The sequence below is a fragment of the Dromaius novaehollandiae genome, chromosome 12, assembly GCF_036370855.1.
Source record: "Dromaius novaehollandiae isolate bDroNov1 chromosome 12, bDroNov1.hap1, whole genome shotgun sequence".
NCBI classification, from domain to species: domain Eukaryota; kingdom Metazoa; phylum Chordata; class Aves; order Casuariiformes; family Dromaiidae; genus Dromaius; species Dromaius novaehollandiae.
This window is the reverse complement of record NC_088109.1, coordinates 24380501-24408401: the sequence shown is the minus strand read 5'-3', so window position 1 is coordinate 24408401 and position 27901 is coordinate 24380501. Positions and strand designations below refer to the sequence as shown.

General features: G+C 44.7%; 1 long non-coding RNA gene across 1 annotated transcript; it reads left to right on the top strand.

Annotated features, from left to right (window-relative positions):
* Positions 1-510: 510 nt before the first annotated feature.
* LOC112988871 (uncharacterized) lies at positions 511-24158 on the top strand. The gene is made up of 14 exons (XR_010391306.1): positions 511-856; positions 1110-1218; positions 4989-5104; positions 8248-8416; positions 9929-10062; positions 10317-10433; positions 11361-11498; positions 12374-13135; positions 14828-16044; positions 16497-16615; positions 17396-17485; positions 18208-18354; positions 19682-19894; positions 24054-24158. It is a non-coding gene; the product is annotated as an uncharacterized LOC112988871 (long non-coding RNA).
* The last annotated feature ends 3743 nt before the right edge of the window (positions 24159-27901 follow it).

The window sequence follows — 27901 nt, the reverse complement described above, 5'->3', positions numbered from 1 at the left end:
TGTGGGGAGAGCAGGTGTTGCTGGTACGCAGGGGCAGACTGACGCTGCCTGTCCCAGGGAGGTGGCCAGCAAGAGGAACGCGGAGTTTCTGGGGCCCTCACTCGTGTCAAATCCCTGTTTTTGCAGTATTTTCGCGCTGACTTTGCTGAGTTTTGTTTTGGGAAAAAGCATCCTGTGATCGCTTGTTTTCCTTGGACTCCAAAGCTGGAGTCCCTTCATCTGACATAACCCTTCCGGCCGTGGCTCTCGCCACGGCTCTGACGCCTGTTGTGATGGAAAGATGTTCAGGAGCGTTTCCTCTTCAAACCCTGACAGTAGGTTGCAGTGAGCTCCTGGGAGATTTTAATGCCTCTGGAATGGTTTTAATCAAACTATTTTTACCTCACTCTTTGGCCATCTTACAGTTTTCAGTAACTGCCTCGAATCAAGTCCGTAAGTGTATCTAACGTGCCCCAAATAGATTAATCTCAAGCCTCTATTACAGTTACCGCTTTGGACTTATGTGTCACTTATCACTTAAGTGGTTTACAAGCAATTGCGCACTAAATCTTCCAGAACCTCTTTGACGCAGTGTATTTACTATCCCCGTTTTACAGAAGAGAAGCGGAGCGTCGGAGGGATTGAGAGCCCAGTCTGCGACGTGCCGGGTTGCAGCAGGGACAGCGGTGACGCGGAGAAGGGAGGTCGGTCCTTCTGCGAGCTGGCTGCAGGACATTTGCCCAAGGTCGTGTAGGGGCAGAGGCAGAAGAAGGCTCTCCAGATGTCCTGCTTTCAGACCCAGACTTGAGTGCCAGCTCGGTGTAGTCAGCGCGACGCACTGCCGCTGAAAGTCTCGCTCTGTTCGTGAATCCTGATGGTAAGGAGTAAAAGCCCGTAAGTCAGATAGATAAAAAGGCAGGTAGATTTTTTTCAAGTCATTGTTCGTGTGAAAACAGCATCAAATGAGAAAGATAAACTGTGTATTTGACAAGCTGCTTGCGTAAGTCACATTTAATCCCTTCCTCATGGTTTCTCAGTATCGAGCAGGAGATTATTTGTGAATAATGGGAAGGTGAAAGAATACCTGGTAATGCTATATCTGTGGTCTTTTCTTCTGTTATTCCCTTGAGGAACTGATAATACGAACGTGGAATTGAGCCCTGCCTGAGGATTGCGTTCCATAAATTCCTGGGAATCTCGCAGCGTTCTGGAGCAGATACCGGTGTCTGCAATCGGCAGGTCTTTACATCTGTATTTTCACAAATGTTTTTTCGAATTAATCAGCTGTTAAGTGGTCTGTTAATTGCATTTGGTTTTAGATATATAGAAATTGATTTGGTGAATCAATCTCAGCCTCCCCTTATGTAGGATTCCTTTGGGCCATGTTCGCCAGGGCTTCAGAGCGAGTCGTGGTCCCTCCTGACAGAGAGGGGAATGGCATGGACGGCTTTCCTTCTGTTCCCGCATCTGCAGAGGTTACTGTTTTAATTAAATACAACACTGGGAAAGGCAGCAGAGCCTGCAGAAATACACAGGCGTGGAAATGTCAGCGTGTGCAATAAAAGGTAGATAGCACATGGTTAATCTGCACTGTGGTGAAGAGCTCGGAAGAGGCTCGGCAGTGTGGTTGATGTACAAAAATTGGACAATGTTAATTTAGACACTACCGAACAACGATTTTTGGAAAACAGGGTTATTTTTTATTCTGTTCAGATTAAATAGAAAGATGGCATTTTTATCTCTGCTCTCAACCTTCAGTGCTGCAAGGCAAGAAGGGTGTAAAGAGGAGCTGGAGATCCTGGCTCCTGATAGCGGAGGTCTCCGTGATGAAGGACTTTCAGAAGACGTGTGCTGGGGCCTGCCAGGGTCTCGCTGGCCGGGGAGGCATCCTCCATGCCTGTGCCTCATTCCTCCCAGGAAACGAGAGCATTGCATTATATTCATAGCAGATTTTGGTAGGACAGGTTTGTGACTTATGTCTGGAAACTTTAGAACCAACGATAATGTTCAAAATACGATGATTCCTGGTCACGCTGAGTTATAGGGTCATTCGGCCTTTTGTGCTCAGAATGCTACACTATGCAGCGCTATAAAAGTGAATAATCCAAGCAGTGTTGGAAAGACATCTTATTTTTCCTCAAGGGTTGCTTAATTCATTTCTTTCAACTTTTTTATAGTTTGACGAACGTTATTTCAATCTACTGTCAAGGGAAAGGTGAGGAGGGAAAAATGAACCACCTACATACTGCTTCTAATTCAATTGCATCTCCCCTGAAAAACAGAGAATTGGAAAAACAGGTGTTAGTCTATAAGCTTGACAGAGAGCATTGATGCTTCTACTTTAATTATCCTTGTCAATGCATTTTGTAAAACAAGAAATTATGTAAGTTAAATAAAAGTCAGAGATAGGCTGGGATATTCGAGGCTCCCCTTTCAAACAAACAAAACCATCATATTCCTGTTTGTATCGTTGCCTGTTACCCATAGACCTTTTATGCCACATTCCTGTTAAAAGAAAAATGAAAAAATATGAATTTGTTTTGTTTGAGAGAAGGTTATTAGGCATCTGCTTGAGGAAATCTAACAAAACTGGAGAGTTGTGCAGTGTTTTGTGTGTAGCAAAAAGGCTACAGACTGAATTATGTGCGCATCTTTTCATGCCCCGTTATTATCATGATCGAACTGAAAGGCTAAATATTTGCAGTTGCTAATGGTTCAGGTTCTGGTGGTGTTTGGAGGCATCTTATTGTAGACACTGCACTAACGCAGAAGCAATATCCTCGTTGCAAAAATCATAAAGCAAATAGTTACGACAGGAAAAAAAAGAGTAATTCTTTCTATTTTAAAGATGAAAAATGTAGCTGTAGAGCAATTTAAGGTAGGAGTCAGTGCTTCTGCAGCTTTGTGCCTAGACATGCACCAACGAGCTTCATCTGGGCTGAGCTGAACCGGTCCAGTCCGTGGCACGGGCCGCCGTGACGCACAGCTGCGCATCAGCAGGAAAGATGAGGCTATTAGACATTATCCTAATTGCAAAGAGTCTTAAGGTAGCTGCCCAGATTCAGAGTTTTCAGGAAGATGTGTACACTCAGGTTATTCATTTGCCGATCGTACGCTATTAATAAGCTTGACCTGTGTGTAGCTCCTTTTTCAAGCTTGTCTTGCCGTGGCCTTTCTTCCCTTCACAGTGCTGAGCGAGTGTTTCATCAAGAATAATTTAGGAATGAAGTTTCTCTCTAAATAGAGCCTCTTTCTTTTCTCATGTTTATTTGTCGTTTCAAAAATCTTTGCTGAATAATTTATCAAAATAACCCTTTTTCTGTAGTTCTTTTCTGAGTAGGACATATGAAAATTTTCTGCTGCCTAATTAGAGGTTCTTAGAAAAATTTTCAAACTTTCTACTGTGAATACACATGAATTCAAAGCATCTGTTTTATGAATATTTGCTCTAACGTGAGTGAGTTGCTCCTGAAAAGCTTTCTGTTCTGATGAATGTTTCTACCAGAAAAATTCCCCATTACAATATTTGTGGAAAACAGACAAAGGACAAGGACACAGTTGAAGTGTCTTAATTTACAAATGTGTTTGAATATTCATGGTGCATATTTTAATATTCACCCATTTTCTACTCATGTGAATGCAGCATGTCTATTTTAGGGTAGAATACATCTGTGGCAATTTACTTTATTATCAGAAACATCCCGTCAGAAAAGCCGGTGCAAGACTTGGCCAGCAGAAATCCTATTGCATGACCGAGGCCTTAAATAAACTCGTAAATCACTGAGGCTGTCTTTCTCCCCCGACCGGGTAGCATGAATAATGAGTATTAAAGCAGAATATAGTCCCTGCTTGGGGGGTGATTATGGAAGTTACAAAGGACGACTTAAGCCCACAACTTCATTCAGAAGCGGTTGGGTGCCGTGGCTGGACGCGATGCAGCCGAACCCCCTCCGCCCCTTTGATGAATCACTTTTCATCATACCCTGCACGAAGACGACTCACATGTTTAAAGGAAGGCAAGGATGAAAGCACTTTGTCGGAAAGAAATTCATTTTCCATTTGCAAACAGTGCTTGTGAAAAAAGCCAACGCTACTCGCTCTGCGCTGCGTGCGGCGTTCAGCACTTTTCTTCGTTCGTCTGTTCCCTGTCAAGAGCTCTTCAAATCGTCTTGTGGGGAGATCTCCTCCTACAGGTCATTTCAGCGTTTTTACCCTATACCCATAAATGATGTTGCCAGCAAGGATTACTTCTTTCCAGGACTGGCAAACAGTATTTCTTAACTGAAGCCTTATTTAGAATACAGTTGCAAAAAGCCATAAGGCACATGCTGGTAACATTAAAAAAAGACCACGTGGGAATAAAGGGAAAAGGGAGATTTTTATCTGCTGCGTGGTAGTTGGAAACACAACTCTGATTATCTTTGGATTGTGTAATTTTCCTTCATGTACCTGCTGATGGGGTACTGAGCTCAGAAGCGTGGCTGTCACAGGCCGCCGGCTTCCCGCAGTGATGGTGAGTGCGGGCAGAGGAAGGTCCCGCTGTCGACTCGCCTCTCAGCTTGCTCTGTGGGGCAGTGGGATAGGTGAATTCTGCTTAAACCAACCCCGGGCCCCCAGCACTCAGCCAGACACAGCAAAATTTGTTATTTTTGTATGCTACGTGCTTTGGTTCCCGTAAAACCCAGTCTTTCTGTTCATCTTCTCTTTGAAGGTACAGACGTTCTTACTGCTGAAATATCCTCGCGGCTCCTTGGTTTGGTTTCAGGTTGTGTGAACCACCGTGACGCCAACTGATCTCCTGCCTCTGCCGACTGCTTTGGTGCAGTAGCTATCAGAGCTGCTAAGTGAGAGCTATTTGGTAGCTGTAAGAGCTATGCTTCACGTACCTGAGATCCTTGCAGACCCTCTCTACATCTAAACTAGTTTAGTTAGTTTGAAAATAATGAAAATTGCGCTGGTTGAATGATTTGCGTGTTTGGAGTCTCTGTTAAATAACTGTTCTTTTGTAGGTGCTGCTGGTCTTCAAGGTCTTCATCCAATGTTCAGAGAAGTCCATGGAAAGAAGGTACTCCATTGCTTGAAAGAGCATTCGATTCAAACCCGACTGAGAATTCCTGCAGCAAAGGTGATTTTGCTCTAACCAGTAGAAATTTTTAAAATTAACACAATTTATTCTAGTTCTTCCATGTGTGTTTCTGGGAAGTGCAGTGCACTTGTTTTCACAGGCATAGAATCAAAAGTATTGAGAGATATCATGCAGTTTTCTACCTATATTGTCTTTCAGTAGAATATCAGTGCTTAATTATTTATGTAGCACTGATTTGTATTGATGGAGAGAGAATTTAGAGATACCTACTCTATTTTTTTCTAGAGATGTCATATACACCCTCCAAAAGTAACCTGTGTTCAGAAGCAGAGAATTCATGAACTGTTTCAAAGTATAATCTGAAAAATCTCAATATGCTGTGTTATTTCTTACAGTTATATCCATAGTCTCTTTGTTCTCTTTTAGCAAGACTGAAGTCCAGTGCCAAATTTCCTTTTTCATATATTTGTTGAACTGTACTAGGAAATAACTTGTTGAAAAGGAAAAAGTTATCACCAGTTATTATTTTATTAGTTGGTATAATTACAGGATAGTACCTAGATATGCCGGGAGGGAGAGGGAAGAGCTCGTTGTCAAGTTTATTGAGACTGTTTGGGAAGTCAGCATGAGCCACCATAAAAGATTTCATTTCCAAAAACAGCTGTGTCGCTCTTCCAGAATCTGTCCAATTTAAAAAGTGTGAATGCCAAAGTAGTTATCTGTATTAACACGTGAAAATCTTGGCCAAAGGATCTTTACGAGGCGACGGGATACTTTGGCAGTAAACAAAGACTAGAAGATTCTTACTGTGTCAGGTGTGATGGGAGAGGAGATGCACAGGGCTCTAGGTCTTAGCTTAGTCCTGTGTGATTAATATAAATATATGGATGGTTTCTGGTTTTCATGCTTGACCCTTAATGGGAGAGCAAGGATGAGGACAGAGAACAGCTGTGTGTCCTGAAGCTAAACCGACTTCTGAAGGATCAGCACATTTCCCTCAGACGTCATCCTGACCTCCGAAATTTCAGGGGAAAGCCATCAGTCCTGGAAAGAGGTCTCTTGAGGATTTTTAGATTGTGTGTGTTCTCCCCCTCTCTTATTTCAATTGCCTTAATGTTTATATAATTCAAACATGTACTTCAGCACAGCAGAGAAAAGTAAAGAGCAGATACTTTCCTTCGCTGTGCAGCCCATATCTAACACAGCATCAATTTCTCTATTATAAGATGCAAGTGTATGTGAGACGTATGCTGTCAGTGGTGTCAGGAGGACGGTGGCACACTGCACCATTTCTGGGCATTAATACTTCCATTCATTTTCAAATAGTTTGCAGAGCAGATGCCACCTGGCATATAGACTATGCACCATTAAATCAAATTGAATAAATGAGTCTGAAAGAGTCTCTGGAATTACTTCAGAGTCTGTACTGTCACTGCAAGGCACAAGAAGAAACATACGCTATTAAATTTTTTCTCCTAAGAGGCAGTTCCCTCGCCCATGCCCTATTTGCGCAGAAGTCGCTCTGATGAATTTTGGGTCCATGCTGTTCTGCATTGCAGTGGAGCATGCCCTGAAGCCTCGCTGCAGCATAGCAGGAGGCAACGGCACGTACTGGAAGTTCTTCCCGAGGAGCCGGAACAGCAGCCGTTAAGGTATTGCAAGTCGTGCAAGTCAGTGGCCCTCAAAGTATAATTTGATTGCAGTTCAGAAGGTTACTAAACGGAAACCCATACTGGGCTGTAAGATAAGCAGAAGAGAGAAGTGCATTTCCTATGAATGGTTAAACACTAGGCCTGTGAGTCCCTTATCTGTTTTGTCTGCAGTTTATCACCACTGAAGACAAGTGAAAAGGGAATCATATCTAGTTTACAAGAGAAAATTGGATTAAGCTTTCAGAAAGGTCCTATGGGAGTTGCTCCCATTTTGCTTTTTTTCTGGATGAGCCCAGCTCCTTCAAGCTATTTTGAAATCTGTAAAGCAGAACGTATTGGCACATGGGAGGGAGGGAGGATGGCCAGTGGTTGGTTTTCTCAAGGAAGGATTTACTTTCGACTTCTGTAAAGGAATTAGGAGACCTACAAAATCCTACCTGAATGCAGGGCTTCTCTTGCTGTGGAGCTTTCTTGTTCTGGTTGCTTTTTACTGTGCAGCCTTATTGCTTTATAATGGGTGTCTCCTATTGTGGATTGTTAGAAGGATTATTTATTAGAAGAAAGCTCTGTGTGTGTTTTAATTTCTTGCTGTGGCTATACTCACTGCCCTTGTCTGCAGCTCTAAGTACTTCATCTCAGTCTATGCATGTGAAATAGCTAATGAAATATTGGAGAGGTCGTGGGAAGCTTGAGTTTATGGACTACAGTGCTGATTTTTCTTATGTTATCTCTTTGTTGTATACAACCTTGGAGTAAGCCCTTTTTAAGATGCATCTAAATAAAAGGTAGATGCAAGAAGGGTGACAAAGAGCAACGTTCCTCTGTCTGCAGACAAGCATGGGAAGATTCCTAATGTGCAAAAAGTGCAGCCTGTCCACAGCTGAAGAACAGGCAGCTAAACTGAGAGAGACAGTGTGGACACTTGCCACAGACGTACAAGAGATCTGCAGCGCTAAATAAAAATTACTCAGACAGAGAGGTAACATATAGCAGCACATGTTGGTGTTTCCGATTAGACTCTGACAGCTGTCATCGTGGCCTTTAGTTGCCTTGCAGGAATCCGGAGACAAAAGGTGTCCAGTCTCTGCAGGATTCTAAATGGCTCCCTGCTATTTTGAAATAGTCCTGACTTTTCTATACTTTATTTCTGTACAAAATGCAATTCTGTAGTATCACAGCTCAGGATACACTTTACGGTGCTCTGATGCAGGGATAGGATGCCCCTGGTTTTGATATGATAAAATGCAGTCTTTGTCAGTGCCGCGTTATATTCATGTTAGTAGAAATAATACAGTCTGTGAGTGCAAGGTGGCTCTCAGTCATAAGTATTTTTTTGGAGCTGGGTGAATCATCCAGGTGAGGGCTGACTATGGAGAGGAGAATATTTTGTGGTTCATAAGTATTTACTGTCCAAGATGTTTCAATTTTTTTCCTAGACTTTTTCAGATATGTCATAATTTGCCTTACGTGTGTGTTTGTGAAAAAGAGAATGCACTTATGGCATATTATGTTTTACTGTTTTACTGACAGCTTAACTTAGAAGAAGTGATCAAAAATAAAAACTCAGCAGCTACTACCACACTTTGCAGATGGAACCAGAAGAAAACCTCTGCATCTCTGCAAACCTCTGCATCTCTGCAAACCTCTGCATCTCTGCAAACCTCTGCATCTCTGCAAACCTCTGCATCGGCTCTGACAGGTAACTGCAAGGACATTTACAACAGCTTTGGGACCTGAAATGGAGAGCAGCTTTCGCTGCTTTCTTGTTTTGAGGAGGCAGGTGGTGCCTCTTTCTTGCCCACTAATGGCCAGTGGTGATCAGCACAGCATCCTTCCATTTGTTTTGGACCTTTTATTTTCAGGGAGCACACGGTTCTTTTTCTAAGACCTTTCTTATCTCTGTCTGGTTCCAGTTGTAACTGCTCCATCTTCTTTGAGCTCCTGGGCACTACAAGACATCCCATAGATGTTGAATCTTGTCATTTTTGATAAATCTCTGTGAACCACAGAGCTCGGCTGAAACTGCAGTTCAGCATCCTGAAGTGCCAGTTTAATCTATTTCTAGCATTAAAAAAGAATGAAAAAAAGAAAAAACCTCATAGCCTTATACCAGTAATAAGGATGGGAAGGAATTGGCTTTCAGAAAATAATTCAATCTCTGGAGTATTGGAGATAGTTTTTGAGTCTTGTTGTTTAACAGAGCCTAAGGCAGGGGAAGTGCCTTGCTCTTGTGGCTTATAGATAAGGAATACTTTTCCTCCAAAAATTCATTAAAGTGCAGTTGCATGTCGCATATTACTGTTTTCCAGACTGCAACTGCAAGTGGAACAGTCTTCTCTTGGAAATCTTATGGGTTGTTTCTGCTTTGGCATAGTCAATTCAGCAGAGACAGGGTCCTTGACATAAATAAAAAGATGGAACACTTTTTCGTGCATACATGCCCTTCATATTGTTTTGTCTTGTGATCTGAGGGATTTGAGTATTAATTATGAGGATAGAAAGGCCAGTGGCAGCTCTTTTTAAAAGATGATTGATTACTCACTAGGAAAGCTAGAGGAAGGTTTTAAAGCCAAAAATGGGTGCTGGGTACCTAATTGTCATTCGATATCCATCAAAATTAGGTCACTATGTCTTAGTCTTGAAATTTCCCTCTGGATTCACCAGTGGAAGAGGACAAATTTCACTACTGTTTTCGTAATTCCATCTAGGCTAAGACAGTCCTTATCACAGCAGGTGCCATCAAATTAAAGTCAGATGAATGCCACAGAAGTTGAGAATTAAAATTCTGGTGCTGATTCTCCCTAGTTTTCAAGATCAGACAGAGTTCGTTTCCTCATGTTTGCTAATCAGCAGCTTCACTAGCTCTGGACAGGCTCCAAGTCTCCCAGAAGTAGCAAGGAGTTTCTAGATGCCACAGGGTGATGATAGACAGCAGTGCATGTGAAAAATCTGCTGGTGTATCTGTAAGTATATAGGATATAGAGAGACAAATGCAAGTGTATCTATAGGTCTGTCTAGAGGCCAGTTATTAGGGATAAACAGGATGACCACCTGTTTGGTATTTAAATTCATCTATCTAAACTACCATTTTCACTTGCACTGTGGTTGTGACATATAAATCAATGCCCACAAAACAAAAATGCTTTGTCTAGTAATCTTTTGTGCTAGGGTTATCTGTAGTTCATTAGTCTTGCTTTGCATCTGTCAATAGAAGGTGCAGATGAGAAAAAGAGCACAAGGAAATCACAGAATGGTTGAGGTTGGAAGGCACCTCTGGAGACCGTCTAGTCCAACCCCCTGCTCAAGCAGGGTCGCCTAGAGCACGTTGCACAGGATCTCATCCAGGTGGGTTTTGAATATCTGCAGAGAAGGAGACTCCACAACCTCTCTGGGCAACCTGGTCCAGTGCTCTGTCCCCCTCACAGTAAAGAAGTTTTTCCTCATGTTCAGATGGACCTTCCTGTGTTTCAGTTTGTGCCCGTTGCTTCTTGTCCTGTTGCTGGGCACTACTGAAATAGTCTGGCCCCATCCTCTTGGCACCCTCCCTTAAGATATTCGTGTACATTGATCAGATCCCCTCTCGGTCTTCTCTTCTGCAGGCTAAACAGGCCCAGGTCTCTCAGCCTCTCCTCATAGGGAAACTACGACTCTATTTAGGGAAGGAGTCATCTTCCACTGTGCCCACCCATTCTGTCCTTCCAGTTGAAGAATGCACGGTATGGTTGCAATGCACACATGGCTTCAGTTCTGCTCTCTTGAAATAGCTTGGAGGACAGTGTAAGGTTTCATTTACTTCTGAACAGCCCAAAAGGGGTGTGCAGTCTCTGAGCTGACTCTGAGCTTCACGTGCGTGAAACCTCCACAACAGGATCCGTAACCACAACAGGATCAGTGATTATTCTAGCTGTCCCTTGGGTTTTGCCACTCGTCTAAAAGGCACTCATCCAAAGGCAGTGTCCCTTCCTGGCTGGGAGTCAGTGTGCCAAGATGACAGCATGCCATGTGCTGACTAATGAGTCTCTCTTCTTGGGCCATCTAGGTGCTCCTCACTAATTACTCGGGTTTATGGAGCTTGATGTGAGAGATTGGATGTTATCCCAGCAAGGTGGTGTGGCTTCAGGCCATGGTGTTTTACTCACATAATCTTGCCAAGTTCGTTTGAGCTGCAATTTGTGATCCGATTCCTCTCAATCTGTGTCACTAAACCCCACAAAATATGCCGGAGACAATCTGTGTAGCACTTCTGAGTCAAAGTGAACTAAACAAAACTTCAGCACACCTTTGGTAATTTCAGCTCTTTATCAGTTAATTAAAACTCTGCATAGTTTGACTAAGAGGTCAACAAATAAATAGTGTCATTAATTAGATACCAAATAATTAGTTTGATGGCTCCTGGGATGCCACTTGGTTTCTTTCACCATGATCATTATATAGTTAAAGCAAGTTTTACTAATGATCGGCACACAATAGTTCCATAATTCATCAGGCCAGTAGGTGTCAAGTGGTGTAGCAAAATATCCGCATGAGAAGGGTGTTTGGAAGTCCCAGTCTTCTACAGTAGTGGTGTACTGGGTTGGAGCCTTGGCTCTGAGCACTCGGTTGGGTCTGAATGGGATTTCTGGTCACCAAGGTACTTCTCTTAGTTACCTGGAGGTGGAAATGGGACGTGCGGGCACGCTGTGACGCACCGGTTGTGCATCTCGTCCTGCGGTGGAGAACATCCTGCGAGATGGAGCCTGGTCTAGCTTCCCGCTGGCTGGGACACCACCGGGACTTTGCAGGTAGGATGTGTGCATCAACTCAACGTATCTAAGGCCAGGAGTTTGTGTAGCCTAATAAAGCAATAAAGCAAAGACCTTAAGGGATATGTAGAGCTTATTCTGGAAAAAAAAAGCAGCTGAGACAGAACCTTCTGGGCTTCTGATGTGCTAGAATCAAGTTTTTTGAGTATAAATAGACCTACTGAAACTACTTTGTCAGTGGATCGTTTTCATGAAACCATTTTGATTTCTTCAGTTTTTCCTTTTAGAAAAACATTGATCATGGTTTGGGGTATTTCTGGTGTGAAAAGTTCTGCTTCTTCTGATTTATTTTACTTCCTTTCCTTTTTGCTGTAGGAAGAAGAACAGTAGGTTAAAAAGTGATGTCTGTCTGCAGTATAAAAAACGGTTTTCTCATATCTTTTGTTTCAGAATGTATTGCTGAAAATGACAAATGTAAAAACTGCAAAAAATTTGCAAACTGAAAAAAATGTATTTTGAAATATGTCACAAGATATATTTGCCTTTTTTAAACATCAACTTTATTCATATGTTAGAAAAGTGATAGAAGTGATCTGATACTGCTAGGCTGCAGTGGAGCAAAACATTTGTATGCAAAGGAGTGGGTGAATTTTGAACTTCCTCTTGTGTTATAGCATTTTTCGAATCAATATTTCATCATAAATGCAAGTTCAGAGACTTACTTCGAGTCTTGCTTTGCTGGCTCAGGTACGCTGTCCCTCTATTAAAATGTCAGTCTTCGATTGTTTTCTGCGCTGGTAAAGCTAGGAAAGAGAATGAAAAGGGACAAACACGTATAGCTATCCAAAAACCAAAGAGAGAATGAAAGAATTTAAGTTCCTTTTGATACGATTACTCTTGCTTTTTGTCTGTAGAAGTCCCTCCTTCTCCAAGCAAGCCCTAAGTGTGTGGCTGCCGTTCCTGCAGACACTGACCCTACTTGCCCAGATGCGTTGCAATGGACAAATACTGCTCTCGACCACCTTCTCCTGTGCTTCTCCACGTTAAATGTGGCAGGCTGAAAAGTAGTTCATTAGCAAGTGATGCCCTGGGCTTATGAGGAATGCTTGAAAAAAACTGTATTCATGAGAATTAATCATGGGAAGTTTCTAATCTTTCTCCTGCTCCAGGCCAAGTGCAGATGTGTTTGTTCTTCAGAGAGATTATTCAGTGGAGCGAGGAACACTGCCTGCCTCCCCTTAAACTGAGCTTTCCCCAACTATCTTCTTAGATATTTTTGAATGAAAATTCTCCAGTGTCCTCACCACACCAAAATAAGAAATACTGTCTCAGAGCTGTAGCTCAGTGCCATATGGTCAGTTAACAAGAACTGCAGCAGCAGACAATACTAAGCAATGGGAAAATGGACCAGTTATAAGGTAAAAGGATATTTGGCGAATTTTTCCATTGCTCTGCTTCTGTGAAGTTCTTCCGAAACCCAGCTGTAGTGCTGACCATCGCACTGTACTTGGAGACCAGATCCAAGAGAGGATTTGGGGCCCATCTGCACTGGCAAATGACTTCCCTCCCTCGTTTGCGCTTGGTCACGACTGTCTGATTGTCCGCACTAGACTGTCTTTTGAAGTAAGCCAACTAGTTCCCTGCAAGAAGAAACTCTCCAGGACCTGCTATCACAGGTACAATACTTTTTCTCATTGTTATGCGATAGAAACTTGGATGAGCTGCAAAACATCTCTGGTATTATCTCAAGCTATCTGAGACTACATTGCTGGTCTGCCTTAGGATTGCCGTATGGGTCCCAAACCCAACTGCTGTGACTTGTGGATGTGGTGATTTCATTTAAAAAGGAGCCAGTCCTGAGCAATGTAGACCTCTGCCACTGTGCTCCATTTGGTCTGGGGACTGCAGACTTCCTTGAGGCAGATGCCATCAGTAGCGACTACTTAGCTGTTCATGGTGCCTCCTTTTGTGTATTGACTTCCGAAACGATGGTAGTAGTTTAAGAGCTGCCTCCCCTCTGCTCTCCTTTATTCCTCCTCAGATGTGATAATTGACTTATGAGTCTGTTGCTTGTTCCAGCACAAAGTGAAAGAGCAGATTAACCCATGTCCAGTATCTCTCACAGAGGACCCGCCAGTGGGAGCGTAGGCCTCTGTTATTTCCAATTGGTATGTTTTCCACAATGGCCATGTATCAGGGAAAGTGTCCAAGGATGGAGGATGGATGTTCAGATTTCATCTTCCTTACATCAGCATCCTAACCACTGGCCAGAAAGTCTCATGCTCCTTCATCTCTTCTCGCTGCTGCAAGGTAGCTTGAATCCTCCTTACCCTGGAGATGCAACTTGAGCTGAAGGGGTGGAGAAGCCCTGCGTCCAAGGCAGGCTGCAAGTTAGCACTGGGGAAGTGAACGAGCTGTGGGCTCAAAGCCCGTAGACCAAGGGGCAACTGAGCCCAGGACTCCTCCTCCTCGGGGAGGATTGTGCCTATGAGAAGAGGGTACAAGCAGGATCACCACTCATCAGTCACCTCTTTGGGGAGAAAGTGGTGGTTACCAATATGTATGTCCTGGACAGCATCACCTGCGAGGAGCACCGGTGCTTCTCCGTCCCCGTACGGCTCGGGCAGGAGGGCAGCAAGCTCCTTGGCTCGCCTGGCGTGGGAGCGGTACTGGGCGTTCAGCTCTAAGCACTGAAGACTTTCAAGGTTAAAAAATGAAAGCACCTATATGTTTTTAGGCACCTTCTGAGGAAGGTGACCTCTGAGGGGATTTATATCAGTTTCAGATTTAGTCGCCTAGTTTTTATGAAGGCAAATTTAAGTGCCTAAATCCTAAAGGGTGGAACTGGGGAATTGGGATGGTTGGTCACAAGTGAAAAAGTTGTTCAAGAGTGAGAGTACAGCAGGGACAGTTAACCTTGACGGTGCAGCACTGCTGTGGCCATTGTGGGAGTTAACCTTGGTCATGATAAGGCGCAGTTTTAGTAACGATTAAAAATTCACAGCAGACTGTGAAGCTAACTTTGTATGAGAATCCGCAGCTACCTTACCTTTTTTTTGGTTTTATCAACAAACATAGCCTCTGCTGTCCTCTTGCCTAGCAATTTAGTTTTGAATGTGTTATAAATAGCTGGAGCTCGGGATCAGGTCGGTTCCCTAGGGAAATAAGTGCCTGCCAGTTATATATTACAGGTTCCGTTCTGCCCTGCCTCCTACCCCGCTGAGTGCAGTGTTAGGGAAGTGTACGGCAGGGAAGAACTTGATACCATGTACAGAAAGTAGTTTTAAACAATTATGCCACTGCGTTTTTAGAAAACTTATTAAAAGTTGGATTTATTTCGTCAAATGACCAGTGCTTATTTTTTTCAGAAGATGTTAGAAGACAATAAGCTCTGAACTACGTGCTCTGACTTGGATCTTGACATTAAAAGTACAAGACTCGAGTCAAAGCTGTGCTCGGTGTTGGCTGAGGGATGTGGCCCGGTGAGACAGACGGCAGGGCGAGGGTGAGAGATCTGAGCTCGCTTCAAGCAGCGAGCAGAGGAGCAAGCAGCAGCCCAGCCGTCCACCGCAAAGCCCGGGGCAAGCCGGGGCAGCTCGCCAGCGCCGTGCCTTCCCTCTGTGCCTGGAGCACAGGCTTCTCCTGCAAAGGTTGGGAAGAGGGATTCTCCCTGCGGGGAGAAAGACGAAAAACGAGGGATGCGCATAATTATATGGCAACTTTGTTGATTTTCCTGGAAATGCTACCTGACAGCTAGTCGTGCCGGGCACGCCGTGGTTTGTCCCTTCATCTCTGCCATCTGCTCGGGGCGGTTGCCCTCGTCCCTGCGCACGCCCGAAAGAAGAAATGTCGTTGTCTTCGTTCTGCTGCGTTTCGTGGGCAACGCCTGATCCCCCTGTGCCACTGCCGCCTGCGCTGGGCTGCTGTCACAGGCTGCTGAGAAGACGTGACTTGAAGGAGACGTAGACGTGGACCTCGCTGGGAGGTGCACGACACCCCGCAACACTTCGGTTCAGCTCCTCAGTTAGAAATCCCATTTGAGGCTAACCAAGAAACCAAAAAACGTGAGGTTTGAAGAAACCTTGATCTGTCTCATGCACAGGTGAGACAAAGTGGCCGTGGGACTCGTACTCCAAAATTCGCAGCAGCAGACTCTTTAATACTGTTGACACATGTACTATAATTTACTGCTTTCTCATAATGAAACACGTTCAGATGCTGGTGAAAAAAAACCTTCAACCTGTTTTGACCCTGTGAAAGGTCAAAAGAAAAAGCTAGCTGATTCAACACTGCTTTTTTTCCCAAGGATAATGATCCAGCACAGAAGAAAACAGCAGGACTGGAGCCAAGGAGAGGAGCAGAGCGAGCGAGTAACGACAGCACAAATCAGCAGTAAAGAAGCAGTCTGCTGCAGCACCTGCACCGAGGGCCCGGGGCCGGGGCGGAGAGCGGCAGAGGGATCGCGTGGGGAGCACCATATGCACCGAGCGCTAAAAGGCTGGCGGCAGCGATTTACGCTGTCCTATAGATCGGCGGAAATGTGCCTGTCCTTGAGGAAGGTCAAAGAGAGAGAGGAATTTCTGAGGTGGGCAGCTTGGGACCATACTTTTAATGTTAGGCAAGTGGCGGTTTGTTTTTGTATAAAACACCGTGTCGATGCTGCTCAGGCGGTGTGGATGTTTGCAGGGCTGCTGTTTACTGCGTGCAGATAAGAAGCGAGCCTGGGCGTTGGATGCTTCTTTGTATGAGATATAAACACATGGTTGCATGAAGGTTACATTAAAAAGGAATCCATTAGTCAGTCCAGCAAATTAACCACTCCGAATGCAAAGTAAGGAGAGCTTTTGTTGTGGTTTGTTTTTTGTGCTCTTGTTTCGAATAGACAGAATTTGATGAAGAAATTATTTAAAAGGGGAATATAGTTGAATAATATTCTCAAAATAACCTCTTTCACTACAGCTAATAGGACATCTATAATCTATATAATGCTGTATTTCCTACTAAGTGTATTTTCTTTCTAATTTTGAATTTCCCTAGTCTGCTGAGCCTGTTCCAGAAGAAAATATATTGTGTAGCTGGAAGCAAAACCGGTCGTTAAAGCCATCACATGGGAGGCAGGGCCCAGATTAAGGGCCCTTCACTGAGTCAGACAGATGGTAGGTTATTGTTTTCTGGGTTTGTCCTACTTTTTGTTTCCTGCTTTTTTTTTTTTTTTAATGGATAACGTTGGAAGATGAAGCATGGGCCACTGAAGCACCTGGCTTTGCTTCGGCAGCGAAGTCAAGGAGAGAAGTGGTGGTGGAGGATCGTGGGAGGAGGTGGACAGACAACCTCCCGGTCGGAGGTGGCAGCTCCCGCTGTCCGTTTAGGGATGATGCTCGGCTCCGGTCGCCCGCGTTTCGTTAGGGGCGGCTCAGCTGGGTCCTTCCGAGGAGCTCGCCGGAGGTGGAGGATTCCCCTACCAGCACAGCTTGGAAGAGGGCAGCACTGGTAAACAGGGTTGTGGTCTGGGTGAACGCAGACTTACCGTCTCCTTCAGCCTTTCCGTCTTTAGTAAGAGTATAAAACGATGTCTTTTGGATGACGTACGTGTTTGGCTTCCGTTTTTGCTTGGTCAGTAGGTTACGTTGTGAGCTTGGAGCTTAAAGTCAGCGTTTTCTTGTTGAGCTCCGTGGCGGTGGGAAGCAGCTGGTGTGCCCGGCCGTGACGTGGGGAACGTCCCGGAGCCGGCCGGGGTGACCCTGCAGCGGGGTGCTTGGCCGGAGACAGATCTGTCCGAACCCAGGGCCTTGAGAAGCCGTTTGCAAGCTCTTTTGCATAGGTCTCCTTTTATTCTTACCTAAATGCAATGACATAAGGTTGGTCAACGGAGTTTGAAATTCTTCTCGGTTCATTTGCAAATGTTCTGGTTCGTTATTCTGTTGTGTGTTTTGCAGAGAACAAGCCAACATCCAGAAGGTAACTTATGGTGGACGATCAGAAGCACACTGCTTTTTTTCCCGTTTTCAAAGGGCAGCTGAGATAAGGTAGAAGACTTCTGTACACTGAGTTACAGTTTTTGATATATAACCAAGGTGTCATGCAGGTCATTTTTCCGTAATGTTTAGAAAAAAAAATCACTGTCCACAACCAAGACTAATGACTGTCTCTGGTTTTATTAAAAGCAAAAGTATTTGATCTTTTGAAGAAAGAAAAAAAAAGAAAAAGCAGCTTCTGTATTTTTAAAATATTTTGCACTTGGTCTTGTCTAAAAGCATCAAAAAGTGAAAAATCGAACCTGACATTTTACTTTCTAGTGGCCCCTAATAGCCAGTCACTCTACCAATTTTCTAGGTTTATCTTTAATCTACTACTCCCCAAACTAATTAAGAACTGAATGCCTTTGGACTGATTTTCATTTTGTCTTAAGTTATTGTGACATCTTTACTACAAATTCTTTTTCAGTCTAATTAAATTCCTGCAGCATAAATGTCATTATTAATATCATCACCGTTGGTAGACTAACTTTGCTTCAGTCTCCTAATAACTGCGTTGTAGAATAACTCCCTTTCTTCCTGGTTAACATTTGAAAAGTTTGGCGTGAAGTAAGAACGTCTCGAAGCTTAGCATAGACAGAGAATCTATTAATATAATTATAATAATTCAAAATGATGGGATTTTATTTAAAAAATCCCATGATTATGCTATTATATTAGTTTTTGGAATAATATTTCCAACCTTGCTTTAAACTTTTCTTTTTATCTTCAAGAATTATTCCTGGGTTGTAAGAACTTCAGTAACTTGAGGATTAAAAATAATTCCCAGGTATACGGCTAAAATTTCCAATCAAGTCATTAATGTGGGTGGAAAGGAGTCTGCCTGGGAGAAGAGGACGGCAGAGGACGGCCAGAAAGGGGTATGGCTTTCTTCAGCCCAACGGGAGCTCTTCTGTGGTCCTCTGCGGAGGGCCAGGGACGGGGAGAGCCGAGCGCAGGAACGGCGGGCGGCTCCCGTTGTCCTCGGCGGTGGTTTTCACGGTGACGCTGTCCCGAATGCTTCCAGGTGCGACTGTGCCGCCGTCGGAGAGGCGCTGGAGCCACCCCGGGCTGCGAGGGAGGGCCGTGAAACAATGCAGATGCCCACAGCAGTATTAAATTCACATTTAATATTGAAACAGATATTACAGTTCTTTACAGCAGGTGCATAAAAAGCATGAAAATGAAGGAAAGTTAAATATTCAACTGATGAGTATTCAGATATCATCGGAGGTGCACGTTAAATTCTAGACTATTAGGTGGGCTTGCTACGGTCTGCTCTGATGCTAACCTGTTTATGTATGGGGGGAAAGGTTAAAAAAAGCCAACGATAGCATTTCTGTCAAAATATGACACTTATCTTTCTATAAATTTTGTTTGCTTGCTTGTTGAATTTTGTTTTGTTCTCCAAACAGTTTAATTGACAATTTAATTAAAGGAATACTGGGAAGGATTAAAACCAGTTCACATAAATATAAGAAAAACTACCATGAAAAAATTTATATGAAAATTGCATAATCTGTCAATTAGTTTGGGTGACATTACCTTGATAATGTTTCATTATTGGTGGTTTTAATAATGATCTTTTGCCTCTAAATCTATCAGTCAATAATGTAAAGATTTTCTGAAGGGCACAGGTAGCCGTGAATTACCTTTTGTGCAAGGTGTATTAGGATTAAATCAACAAATTGATTCCTAGTCTAAAGAATGATTAATTTCTTAAGGCAAAGTTTTGATCTTTGGTGTCTCCAAGTTCTGATGAACATTAGCAGTATTACAATTTTGGGTGCAGACTTCCCGAACAACCTATTAATTTAATAGACAGCGAGAGTTTGAGATTGATTGCTTTAATCATAACAAGGAAGCTAAAATCTGTTTTGTAGATATAAATAGCGCAGAGGGCCACATTCTGGCACAGGTGCCTGGAGATGTACTTTACTGCAAAAATCCCCCCGTGAACTTCAGCTGGACTGAAAGGGCGAAGAAACTGCTCTTCAGAAAGGGCGAGACTCTCAATTTTGGTGCGCAATGGCACTATTGCCTGGATTAGGCCCACATAATTAATGAAGGTTTCTGCAATGTTTCGGGCGATGCAGAGAGAAGCAGAGCGCTCGCTCGCCGTGGGGAAGTGCACGTCAATGATTACATTGGTCCAGTGCAGTCGCTACCTTACACGGTTTTTTTCTTGCATTCTTGCTTGCATTTTAGGTATCCGTGAAGAAGGCCGCGCTTCCAGAAGTTCCTCGGTGCTCCCTGCTTGTATATACGCCTTACCTGTCACTTTGTCCTCTGCATTTGTCATCGTGATAATCAAAAGGGAAAGGGATGTCTCGCATGCGTTCAAAAGTCAGGCAAAGTCCCCGAAGCGTGAAGGGAGGCAGACCGTCCCCGCACACCCAGTCAGCTGAGAAACCCTCTCAGGTGATTTTAAACACAGCACAGTGTTTCATCTGCTAAATAAAACCTAAATGATAAATGTGGATATTTTAATGAAATAGAAGTTTGGGGATTTCACGTAAGAAAGCTGCTGTCACCGCTTTAATTTATTAGGGGACAGTTATGTGCAGATGGTATATACAGAGTTATTTCCTGACTGTAGTCCAAAGTAAGTTGATTTGTGGTTTAATGACTTTTATCAAAATGAAATAAGCATTTGATCTTTGGATTTGATCTGACTCTATCTGCAGCTGCTACACCGCTACAGCAATTACTTCCAAACTGGGCTTTTTGCCCAGGCAAATGGAGTTTGTCCTTGTTTCATGTCTCATTGACTGTCCTGATAATACGTATCGTGGTACTGTAAGTTATTTCTTCCTCTAAATTTGATAAGTGTGAAAACTTAAGTAATAAGAGAGTAATTGTCTTTTTCTTAATATCAAAGTGTTGCTTTATTATAATATATTTGTTACCACTGGTGGATTTGAATCATATAAAAACTTGAAGCTGCTCCTAGCTGAAATTTAGTATAAGAATGTTTTCTCTACATAATCCTGCTATGCCCTTTTTACAGGGAAACAAGGAATTCATTTATCAATTCTAAACCTAGGAACCCTGGTGGTAATCTCCACATCTGTCTGTGTGTTCAAGGGAGAAATTGTAGTGATACTTCGTGTGCACATACTGGACTAAATCTGCTGAAGGCAATAGAGTTATGCTAGGAATAAATTTACCCCCGGTGTCATTTATGAAATAATGCTGTTTTTCGCCACTGGCTAGCTAATTGCTTACAGCATTAAATTGGAGCGTTTTAACATTAGCAGTTCTTTCTCCAGGACAGTAGTTTTTTGTTTATTTACCCTTCAGGACAAGATTCCCTAAAGTTCAGCCCCAAAAGCTCCTAGTGAAAGGCCGTTGTTAAGATTAACGTTTAAGGTGCGTGCCGCCAGCTGTTAACTTTGACGAATAGCCCCAGCTCAGGCCAGTTGTAGTGTTGACCTCGGGGTAAGAGAGAGTAGTTAATGTGATAGCTTATGGCCAGCTCACCTAAGTGTGGACTAGCAGAATAAAGCTTCTGATTTGCAGTATTTGGTTTATTCTCTGCGTAAAGGCAGCACTGGGTGAGGATGCTGTGGAAACAACATGTGTTCTGCAGCTAGCAGATCTCCAGGCCAACAGTGGCAAGTAGGTTCAGTTGCAGAGAATTGCAAAACTTAATTAAACCATCTTATTCTCCCCTTTCTTATAGTCACATTGGTGGAAGATGCACCACACTTTGTGTCATTGGCAGCCAGGTTTTAAATTGTCCTTTTCGGCAGGATATTTATTTTATAAAGAGATGTGATAAAAGTGGAAATAACTGGTAAGTGACTGGAAAATGAGTTGGCTGGATTTGCAGTCCTATCAGAAACGGTGATAAAACGGCTAGTCGTACGAGCTCTGGAGGGATTTCCTATGCCAGGATTTCTGCTCTGTCTTTAGCAAATCAAACTACTTGTATAGTACTTGCTTCTTAATCCAGAAAAATTAAACCCGCCAGTGATCGCTGCATTGTCTAGCCATCTGCTCGCCCAGGTGCTGCGTGCCGTGTCGGAGATGGAGCGATGTGACCTAGAATCCTGCTGCAGATTTGGGATTGTTCCCGGCAGCCCCGAGCTTCAATCTTTTGCATGACATCAGATAAAGTAAACATCAAGATTTGATGTGAGAACATATGTCCATTGCATAATTCATTGGAATTTTGCTGTGGAACTATTTTTAGATATTTTTCAATCAGATTTAGAGGGTGACGGGATTATTCAGGAAAAAAGGGTAAGATAAGAAAAATACGGTGGTTTTCAGAAAAATGGGTAGGTCCTTCTCCTTAGCCCGAAGACAAATTTGGCCATTCAGTTATGTGTGTTTGCGTTTTAAATAATTATTTCAGTCTTGGATGGCTCCACAGTCCTTTAATACATCTCAAGTGTGAGCTAGTGTAAATCAAATAGTGGCGTGGGAAACCGGTTCCTTCTCTGCATAACGCTGCTGCTAAAACCGTTGTCAGGTCAGAAAACGTAATTCTTATCTCTCACCAATTTCATAGCTGTGTAACTCCATTGACTCGTGTGTGGTTATTCCCCATTGTCAGACGCAGGAAGCATTCAAAGCTATCTACCTTCTGTTTTGCAAGTTATCCACAAATGTTTGTGCCATTTAGCAGGCAAAGCAATAGTTAGCCTGCCCGCTCGGTGCAAAATGCGTTCTAGCTGCAAACCGTTGCACTGCCTGCAACCTGGTCTCTTGTGCCAGCAAGAAGATGCGAAATGCCTTCGGCTGGTGGGACCCCCGGGAGGTTCACGGGCTCTCAGATGAGCCATCGCGTGCGCCCTTTCCTCTGCCTCCTTTCACCTGACACCCACGGTACGAGCCAAGCGCTTGGCGGTGGTTTTGCTGCAAGGAAGTCAAAAAACCCCTTCCAAAACATATTGCGCGGTACGCGTCACTGAAAAGCAATGGAAGGAGGAGCCGTTTTGAGGGCTTTTACATCTTCCTCATTGCTAGGAGGCTGCTTCCCGCGCGCGGCGTGCTCTCCAGGCTCTCCCCAGCTGCCTCGCTTACGCTGCAGAGTCGAGGGCAGTTTGCAGGGTAGCTTTGTGCAAGAGGAGAGGCACGAGTGCGGCTGTTACTTATTTCATTTCTCAGGGTGTCTGGGACAATCGCGAGTATACGGGAGGGAAACGCTGGCGTCGAGGAGAGTGTTGTGCCTGAGACGCCGGGGGTCTCCTGGGCTGATCCTGTGCTTCGCTCGGGGTGCGGGACAGGCACAGGTTGCTCTCCCCATCGGGCTGTTTGAGGCCTGGGGCTGAGAACTGGCGTGCTTTACACACACCTTCGTGTCTCGGTTGCTCTGAAAACAAGGAAAACAGCACCCATCAAGTTCATGTAGTGCACGCACAGCTCACAGCTCCTACGGCTAGTCGGGGTGCGCGTGACGGCTGCAGAGCAGCGCTGGGACGAAGCAACCGCTAGCGATGCTGCATCAGGAAAGCGATGCTGAAGTCGTCACTGATACTAGCCAGAAAGGTTTCAAAGTGATGCCTGCAGCTTTCCCATTCCTCTGCCTGGGACGAGGCCGCACGGGCAGCTACCCGACTAGCGGGTTAGTCGTCTTTGGGGCATTCCCAGCAGTTATTTTTCTGGGGAAAGCAGGATAGGTGGGGCCAAGGTTGGACTCAATTTCTAATTCATCCTCTGCTGAGAATTATTTGCAGATATTGGGCCTAGGAGCAAGCAAGGTAAAGCTATCAATATACCCTTCTGTTCTGAAGTTGTGCCTTTTTATACATTTTGTGTAGGCAAGTAATGGATCGCATTAGGGGGTGCATGCAACATCGAAGTTTAGGCATCTGAGCCTGCATTTGCAGTGTACTAAATCCAAGCTTAGGGTCCTAGTGCAGATCAAAGATGCCATGGTGCCGGGAACGGCTGTGAACTCAGTCTATCGGTTCGGATTTGTTCAGAAAATGTTGGTGAGCCGGTTCTCTGTACAGCCAAGGTTAGACTGCATCGTGCTTCGTTCGCCTGCCTGCCAGGGACGTGAGGGTGGATAAACACACAATGACAATTTAGTCACCATACCTTGTCCTCTAATTTGACAGTAGTGTGATTATGTAACTATGCCAGGTCTGGGTTAGGTTTGTAGCACTAGGGAAGCCACCAGTGCAAAAATCCAGTGTTACCAGTTACAAAGCCCCAGCTGTGCCTCGTCCCTGGCGGTCAGTCCCTGGGTGCCGCGGAGAGCTGCCCTCTGAGCTGCGAGTGCTCTGAGTGGCACCAAATCGGATGCTCAAAGTAGCCTTGACTTGCAAGTGTGAACAGCGGTTGGACAAACCACAAATGACGTGAATTTGTAAAATTCTCAAACTCTCTGGTTGCTTCTTATTAAAAATTGTTTTCTGGAAGCTGCAAATTTTATTAGCTACCCGAAGTAATCTGATTAAATTGGGATTGTAAATGGACAGGTCTCTTGGGGGGTCTAGTCGTGAGCGAGTAAAGCCTAGAGAAGCCGAATCTAAATAGTGAGAATGTGCGAATTTAACGTCTAGAAGGAAGTTATGAGGCAATTGTATAATACTCTTTATTGTATTTCTCACACTAATGCCAGATGGCCTGGAATGGGATCCCCCATGTTCTCCTCCTAATCTAAGAAGACAAGAAAACAAACAAGCAAAATGTCTGTGATGGTATTAATTGGCTGCCTCGTAAGGTGAGTCACTGCTTTCGATTGCTGAAATAATTAGGACTGTTTTCTCTTCTAATTTGATCACCATGTTAACTCTTTCTGTTCTGTATCCTCAGTTTGTTGGTTTTCCTGCAATAATTTGTCCTTGCCAAAATTCTCTCTCGGATGCTGTCCTTCTCACGTCCCTGGCCATGCCTCTCAGACTCTGTCATCCCTTCTTTACCTCCTTTAATTCACACTCTTCCCTTGTGCTCCCTGCTTGTGTCTAAAGCAAAGTTTCAGCAGAGCAGCCAAATGTCAGGTGCCTTCAGCGCTGTGCTGTATAAATAGACTCTCAGATTCCGGCAGATGCAAACAGTATGCTAGAAAAGCTTTCTTCAACAAAAATTAATACCTAGAGGAGCCATCTCCAGCATGTCCCGAAGGCAGGCCAGATGGTCGCTGCTGGCGTGGCCTGCCGGCTCGCGGCCGTCCCACCACCTCGCGCTCCCGCCTGCGCCCGGGGACTCTCGCTTGGCTGCTTCACGCCAGCGTGGTCTGTAATCCAGGAGGTTGTTTTCCTTTGTAAGTTTAATTTTGGGCTTTGACGTCCTGACCGTCGCCGCTGCCTCCTCGTCGGAGCCTGCCTCATCTACCCGCCCGCAGCAAGCGGGCCCGTGGCAGGCGGCCGTCTCCTGCCGCGGCAGCAAACCTGCCGGCAGATGAAGCCCCGATAAGAGGTCGCTGGCGAGCCGGGTGCATTTGCCCACATGCTTTTGATCCGGGATTGGTTCTTGTCACTTCCCCATCGCTGGCTGGACTTTGAAAGTGCCTTTGATCCGTCCGTGTCAATGAAACGGAGTTGTTTGAAGTCTTTGATCCCTTGCGTGGGTGAGCTGTGCCCAGGAAAGTTGATGGGCTCAGAACATCTCTGAGGATTTCTTCCATTTTAAGAATCATGAAGAGGGAGATTCAGCAGCTCTTTCCATTGGCTTATTTGTATTGTCTGAGCAGACCCAGAAAAGGCCGTTTTGTACCAGTCGGTGTGTTAGTAGAGAAACCCAGCTCTGTCGCTCGTGTCACGTATGGTACCGTCCTTTGAGTTATCAGGACTGTCAGGCTCAGCTGCTCTCCTGCTACAGGAAGAAAATGTGTGGAGAATTGCTTGGAGACGATTGCTTGGGTGGAAATACTCAGGGGCAGGCTTCAGGAGGATGGAGATGTGGCAGGACCAGACGCACGCGCTAGAAACACCGCTGCAGGTTCTGTGGCAGGCGCGGATGGGAGCCCGCGGGGTCTGACCCACGCGTGGGCACTGCCCTCAGCTCAGATTTTATTTCGGAGGTGCTCGGCATGCGGTATGAGCAGATGCTCCCTGAAACCGGTTGGTCCGTGCTGCACGCGTGTACTGTGTTTTGCTCTGTTTACTTTACTTTGAAAGTATAATATGCTGCATTTCCTACGCAGATAGTGAACCAAGGCAGTTTGCTTCCGTAGTGAATGAGGGAAATAACTGGGCAAGTAAAAATGTGTTTCTTAAAAGTCTTGTTTGTGACAAAATCATGAACTAAATCTTCACACGACATCAGGGCTGCAAGCATTCGAGTCACATTTGGACAGAAAAGCCAACTGCGTGCAGCTTTCATTACAATATTTCCCTCAAACACAGTCTTTCTCTCATGTTTGTCTGAACATTGTTTAAAGAACTGATGAAAGGGCTGAAAACTTTTCAAACTTTCCTTTTCTTAGAGTCTCTCCAGCTCAGTCTTTCATCGCACAGTCAATAAACAGTTGAAAAGGACTCGTCTGAACTGCAGCGGGAGGGAGAAGGAAGAGGGGGAAATTAATGATATCACTAAATTGAAAACTCTTTCAAGTTCCTTTTAATTGCAGAGGGCACAGGGAGCTCATTCAGCCTTTAGTTCTCTGATCTCCTGGCTCTCCCAGAAGGCATCGGTCTTCCTCTCCTCCTCCCACGTTACGCGCATTTTTCCCAGGGCGGTTGAGGCTGGTGCGACGAAATGGGGTGGAAGTCTGGCTCCGTCTTTGGGGCTTCGGCGCTGCACAGAGCTCTTCCACGCTGCGATTTTCAGCCGTCGACCAGCAAGCTGCGTTGTCTGGACTCCACGGCAGGTCCAGGTCGGTTGAGTACTTGCCTGAACTTTGCTTTTGTGCCCCGAGACATGAGAGCAAGTACAATTCATGGCGTCAGAGGAGGTCCTTGGAGGTGCAGTGTGGAGGCAGAGGATGCTTCCACCGTTGTGGGACACCGCTGCCGGCGAGAGGCGAGGTGCAGCTCAGGTGCCTCAAGGCTGTCTCTGCGTTCAGGCAGGTGACGGTATCCTGGTCGTACCATGCCTATGCGTTTGACCTTCCCTTCACAATCATAAAGGATTAAAGTTAGATGCCCTTTAAGCAAAGGCTGAGGAAGATTTTCTCCCGTGGTGCCCCCGGCGTTGTCAGTGCCGTGTCCGGCTGCCCTGGCCCCGCACGGGCTGCCCGCGACTTCCCCCTGAACCATGCTCCTTACACCAGGAGCAGATCGAGGCATCTGGAAAGCTCTTCTTTCTATGTTTAATCTTCCAGACAGGAAGATAGAGTTTTTAGAGCAGAATGGAGAGCGTGTGGGAGGGTAAATCACATTTAGTTTTTTGTATTTAAGCTAGATAATGAAGACGAGTGTGCACAGAGACGCATCTGTAGATTTGGAATTATTTTAGGAGTCTCTTCTAACTAGTTGGCTTCCTTAGGAGGAAAGTATGACGCTTTCTGGAACCTTGTGAAATACCGTGTTTGTTAGAAATGTCCTGACGGTATTTGTTGCCGTGTGAGCTGTCACTGCTGGTGGAAACCAGCTTGCAGCTGGCTCCTCTGGTCCTGTGCCTCGGTTACCCCATCTGTCCAGCGCCGAGGGAGGGTTTTGTGTCCACGTAGACCAAGGTTTAAAGAGAAAACAACAAAACCTCCAAGACTGAGAAAATGGAGCAAACTCCAAGCCTGTCCGAATATCAGCAGTGACCACGGAGGAGGTGCACAACTGCGCCCGTCCCGCGTGCGTGCTTCACATCTTCGTCTTCCAGGAAACGTCAGTGCAGCAGCCTGAAAATTGCTCCAAGAGATGTTCCCACGGTTTAAGAAACTGAGGGTTATAGTTGCAACAGGTCCGTGAGCCACAAAGCACTGAATCCAAGTCACACTGATAAGTGTAACAAATAAAGAGACAAGAAATCCCTTTAAAATGTTGATGACAGATGCTGTTTTGAGGAAGAAATACTTTGCAGGAATTCTGAGTGTATTTTTGTGTTAAATCTGGACAGAACCTCTTCTTCCTTTTGATTTTCTTCCTATTTTTCTTAGTGGAGGAAATAATAGTAAAAAAGGTGAGAGCGGGAACCATGAAATGTAAAAATGGAATGTGGAAAAGGGGGAATTTTCTAAAAACTGGAAATATTTCATCCCCAAACGCTCATTCTCTCACCAGTGCCCATGGTACCCTGGAGGTGATCTTTATAATCCGTCCTGCGCTGCATGTTGAAGAGCCTTGAGAAATCTGTCTCTCTCACTGAGGCACCAGATTTCATTATATTCTGCCTCTGAGCTGAATATTTTAATAGGCTAAACTCTTCTGAGATCATCTTGCCGTTGATTCTGTTTGTTATCCCTCGCTTAGGATGTTCAGCTGGCCAGCGTGACCTGGCGTGGTGTTTTCCCGTTGAAAATTCATTGCTTCGTCAGGTGAGCGGTATGTTGTGTTTGCAATATGTTCCCCGTGGGCTGGGCAGGGTCAGGTC